The sequence below is a fragment of the Elephantulus edwardii genome, unplaced genomic scaffold, assembly GCF_000299155.1.
Source record: "Elephantulus edwardii isolate Elephantulus edwardi_28Jun2011 unplaced genomic scaffold, EleEdw1.0 scaffold00015, whole genome shotgun sequence".
Classification (NCBI taxonomy): Eukaryota; Metazoa; Chordata; class Mammalia; order Macroscelidea; family Macroscelididae; genus Elephantulus; species Elephantulus edwardii.
Genome location: NW_006399765.1, coordinates 4,656,535 through 4,662,025, shown reverse-complemented (window position 1 = coordinate 4,662,025; position 5,491 = coordinate 4,656,535).

Here is a 5,491-nt window from a genome sequence, read left to right as displayed (position 1 = left end):
AACAACGAGTTATGGTGGCACAATGGGCTGAGCATTGAGCTGCTAACTGAAAGGTTGGTAGTTCAAATGTACCTGCTTCTCCACAGGAGAAAGATGAGTTGTTCTGCTCCCATGAAGATTTCTAGCCTAGGGAACCCTGCTGGCAGTTCTGCACTGTCCTGTAAGGACACTGTGAGCTGCAATTGGCTCAAGGGCAGTGGGTTTGATTTTTGGTCTTTCTCTATCTATGTGTCCTTGAGTCCTAGTCTATTGTGTGAAATTGTGGGAGAATATTAAGGAGGCAAGACTCCCTTTGTGACACTGTGCTAAGTACTTTAGGGAACTCTGGTGACCTAGTGGTCAAGAGTTGTGCTGCTGGCCTGAAGGCACATGGTTTGAAGCTACCAGCTGCTCCGTGGGAGAAGGATGGGCAGTATCCTCCCATGTCTCTGAAAACTCACTGGAGGGTCTGCTACGAGTCGCTTCTGACTTGACAGCGATATTGTTGTTAACTCATATTAACCCTATGAACAGCGGCCTGAACCCTGCCCTATCCTGTGCTATCCTCATCATCTCTGATAGACTAGACAGTACATAACAGAAATTCCTCACAAAGTTAGGCTACCAAATGGAGGCTCAGTTGTAAATCCTGGCCCGAGAAGACCGCATGAATTAGAGGATGAGCTGGGAACTCTGACCCATCCAGATCTAAAGCCTAGAGGTCCTTAACTCGAGGGTCTCTGCATCCTGCCCCACATTGCCCCAGACAGCTGGATAGAGCCTCATCAGTCCATCCCCCCCTTGCCATGACTCCTGGACTCTGGAGTGAATTAGCTGTGTGACCCAGGCAGGTGGTTTGCAGTAGACTTTCCAGATCACTGCTCCCTCTTTCCAAGAGGAGTAGCAATTCTCAGAGACTGGCCCTGCAACACCAGGCCAAAGGTACGGCAGGGGTTACAAAGTGCAGGGCCTGGTGCATTGGATTACTTTGAAAGTGATTTTTTAAGCATTTCTGTGCCAGGTCAATGTCGGTCAGAGGTTCAGAGCTCCTCATTGATGCCTCTTCTGTGAAGATGCCCAGCCACCACCTTCCCTCTCTCCCACCTCCAGGGGGAAATGACCCAGACAGCTACTCCCTTCTGCTCTCCTACATCCCGTCTGCCATCTCCCAGAATGAGGGCAGCAGGAAGAGGCCAGGATATGTGACTCAATTCTCTGACTCTGCTCCAGACGTCAGCACTCCCACTTAACCCCTTGAGTAAATCCTGAATTCTCATCTTCAGAGCAGCAATGGGGCATGCGAGATGTTTAATGGCTCTGGCTTTTCTTTTCTCTGAGCCTCAGTTTCCTCATCTGTAAAATGGGAGCTTACATTATTCCTGGACTAACCCATACATCACTTAACTAATGGTAATTTGTAGTAGGACAATATAATTTTTTTAAAATACCATGAGAGACAGAAAACAAGCTCTATCTTCCCTGCAGTACTCACCCCAGGGCCATGGGCAAAAGAAGTGCTTAATAAACCATAAGTGGAAATGGCTGGAGTCTGATGGACCTGGGTTCAAATGTGCATGACCTTGAATCAGTTACCTCATCTCTCAAGAGTCTTTATGTGTCAAAAACAGGATAATGATGCTGCCTGCCTCCAAAGGCTGCTGCAGGGATTAAGTGGGAACTGAAGCACACAGTGATAACATTTATTATTAAAATTAACTTGCGAATAAAAAAAAGAGATGAGTAAAACAAAGACCTTGCTCTCAAAGATTGAACAGCTGTGAAAAATAGGATTCATCTCTTTCAAGCCACCTCCATTTGATTGGCAGGGGCTGCCTGGAGTATTGTGTAGAGGATTATAAAACCAAATCTACTCCCAGCAGGAAAAAGTGATTGATTATCAATGCCAGCCACAGGGCAGGAGTGGGGAATGGCAGCAGATATGCAAAGCATATGCTGACCTTCGTTTGGTTAGAAAGACAGACATGTAGTCAAAGGACTCTGATATAAGGCAAGCAGTTTGCTTAGGGAAGAAAGAACCAGGAGGCTTTCATCAAGCACATGCATTAAAACAGAGTCTTGAAGGGCAAATGCCAGGAAAGCCAGTCTGGGCAAAAGGAATAGCTTAAGAAAACATAGGATGCATGAACTGTAATGCTTTGGGCTGCAAGTAAAACCCTGGGAGAAATATGGGCAGACTCCTCCTGTGTGATTTATAGCCTATGAAACTCACTGGTTAGTCAGCTAGGGGTTGATTCCAACTCAGGGGCTTTGAGAGTGAGTTTATTATAGAAGGGGAGCTTGGTACAGTGTAGTCGATTAATTAGTATGGCCTTATAGTCATTACCTTGCAGTTCTCAACAAGTAACTGGATTGTGCTTTTAGGCACCATCGAGTCGACTGCAACTCACAGTGAACAACAGATCTGAACCTTTCCCTATCCTGCACCATCCTTGCCATCTCTGAGACACTTCAGTCCACTGTTACAGGTACTGTGTTAATCCACATTGTTCAGGATCTGCTTTCCCCAGCATGGGGTCTTTTTTCCAGGGACTGACCTCTCCTGAAAAGATGCCTGAAGTAAGTGGAATGGAATTTGACCATCCTGGCTTCCAAAGAGCACCCTGGTTGCACTTTTTCCAAGACAGACTTATTTGTTGTTTTAGCCTTCAGTGGTATGTTCCGTATTCTTCTCCAGCACCACAATTGGAAATGACTGGGCTGTTGTTCTTGTTAGGTACTATTGAGTCAAGTATGACTCATAGTGACCCTATGAACAGCGGACCTGAACCCTGTCCTATTCTGTGCCATCTTCAAATTTCCTGACACAGTAGAGCCCATTGTGGCAGTCACTGTGTCAACCCACCTGGTTGACTGGGTAGGACTATGTAAATGTGAGGTGCTTGTGGCCCTTCAGGATAACTCGATAAATAAGGTAAATGGCACCTTTCATGTGGGACCATGCAAATATGGCATGTAGAATGAGAATATGGGGATTGGTCAGATTTGCTATCTGGCAGGTTTTGAAAGGAATCATAGCAGATACATAAAAGGAAAACTATTGCTATCAAGAAAGAAGAGTTAGAAAGTACGGAACATTCTTTTGGGCCTGAGATTCCCCCATGAACCAGAGATAGAGAACTGTAACCCTGAAGAGATGGCATAGCAGTGATGGTGGCCACAGACGTGGTGGAAAAGTGGGAAGCCAGTGTGAGAAAGAGCTACCGGCTCCTGATCTAGGCAGCTGAAAAAGCCGAGTGCTTGCTGGGAGAGTGGGTGCCTTTGGGCATTGTGGTGTAATGAGTCTATTGTTCAAAATTACTTTTTGAAGCCATTGCCCTTGACTTTGCTAAATTATTTGTGTGGGAACATGCAAATAGAATGTGTTAGTCTATTCAGCACAGAATTGGCTGGTTTCACCATTTCACAGTAGCAGAAATTTGAGGATCTCACCACCAGCAAGAAAGACGAAGGGTATGTGGTCGTTGTCCTTTGAGGCCAAAGAATCCTGTGCCACTCAGATCAGGGCCAACAGGAGCAGCAGCCACAGCAGAGAACTAGAGACCTAACATCAGACAGAGCTGACCTGGGATTTCTACCCTATGGAATGAGAACCAGGAGCGCCCAAGCTTGCTAGAAGACTAGGGGGAAATGCCTTGTCAGGACTGGGAGAACTTTGTAACACTGACCTAAAGCCCCAAGACTGAAGGCTGAAGGACCTGAAATCTGACTGAGTTGTATCCTGTTGCCCTACCGAATTGTGACCTGTTTACTTCTCTAATAAACCCCATAATCATGAATATGGCTTTGTGTGGTCTGTGTAGCTACTGCAACAGATTTCAGACCTAGTAAAGCAGTAGGATTGGTGTTGGAATGAGTAGAAAGTGGTGCAGGCATGTGGAGAGCATGTCTGACTTCACAGGAGTTGGTTTTGTGTTGTGGATGCTGTTGATGCGGCCAGTTTCCCATGATGGTTTTACTCTTTTTGTATGCATTTATTGGGGAGCTGGATCAGCTAACCCACTGAGCTCAGACTGAGTGGTAGGGAGCCTAGGCTTTGAGCTGCAAGTAAAACTTCCCAGGCAAAGACAGTTTAAACAATAAGGAACTTTTTTTTGGTCAGATGTTCAGAGCTCTGTTTTAGTGGAGTCAGAATTTTTCATGGACTCAATCCATGATCCACCTCCTTGTTTTTTCCCTGTAGAACGAGGAGTTTGAAGATAATTCCTATTGTCTTTGGGTCTAGGGAACGCTAGTGGCTTAACTGAAGCTCTGTCAGCCAGCAAAGAACCACAGGGATTATGGAGAAGATCTCCTTCCTCCCACCTCCCCCTGGCCCAGAATAGCCAAGACACAAGAAGGAGCTCATACGGAAATGACTTTTAATATCTCATGTTGCAGCAAAATTAAAAATATACAAAAAGTTTGTGGTGTACAAAAAGAGTCTCAGTAAAGAAGCCCCATTTTGGGGGCCCCTGCCCCTCCTGGGGAAGCACAGAGGGGGCCCGTGGGGTAGGGGGCTGGGGATGGCACAGATATAGTAAATATGAGGAAATGGGGTCAGGAATTGGAAACAGAAATGGGCAAGGGTGGGGAGTGATTAGGAAGGGAAGAGAGACCATGGAGGGGAAATCACCGGAAATTGTGCTGAGGGAGGGGAGGCGACCCCTCAGGCATGGCTAGTGGTTCCTGGAGTCAGAAGCAAAGGTGGAGGGGTGCTGTCAGGACTGAGGGCATCAGGTTGCACCTGGGTTCTGGCCCCACCTCTGCCTCATTCTCTTAGAGACCCTGGGCAGGGTACCTCTCACCTCTAGGCCTTTCCCATTTGTGAAATGGGATGCTGGATAATTAAATTAGGGCTTCCCCACTTGGGGGTCCAGATCTGGAGGGTCACTGGAAACAGGAGTGGGGGGCCCACAGGTGCTTTTGAGATTTTTTTTTAAATCAAGAAACCCAACAGAATCCAGATCTCCCCACCCTCAGGCCTTAGAAGCCAATTTGGCTGGACAAGGGGCATTTATCTGGTCCAGCCAGAGCTCTTGGCTTTAGTTAATTCAAAGGGAGAGAGTTAATTATTCCTCAATAAAATGAGGCTTGTTTAGGAGAAAACCCTCCAAGACATGGGATTCTCTGGGGGCTAAAATAAAAAAAAGGAAGCTCCGAGATATGTTCAGGTCTCTTCCAGTTATTTTATGGAAATTACTGGGGTATGGCCAGAGACCCTGGGCATTCCAGAAGGCCTTTCCAAATTTGGGGGCTTAGTCCAGTAGAAACGGGGTAGGAAGAGGGCTCCGTTAAGTTTGGTTTGTATTCTGACGACTTCAGTTAGGGGATATTTCTTTTTCTCAGCCCTCTTTGCCCTAGGGAGCATTGCACTCAGGGATTATTTTTGTAGGTGCAGCAGTCTACCCCTTCACCCTGGCCTTGGGGGGGGGGTGCCCTTACCGCAATTGTGCATAGACTAAAGACCAGGGTTGACCCTTCCTGGGTGAGAAGGGAAGTGGGTACAGGTCTG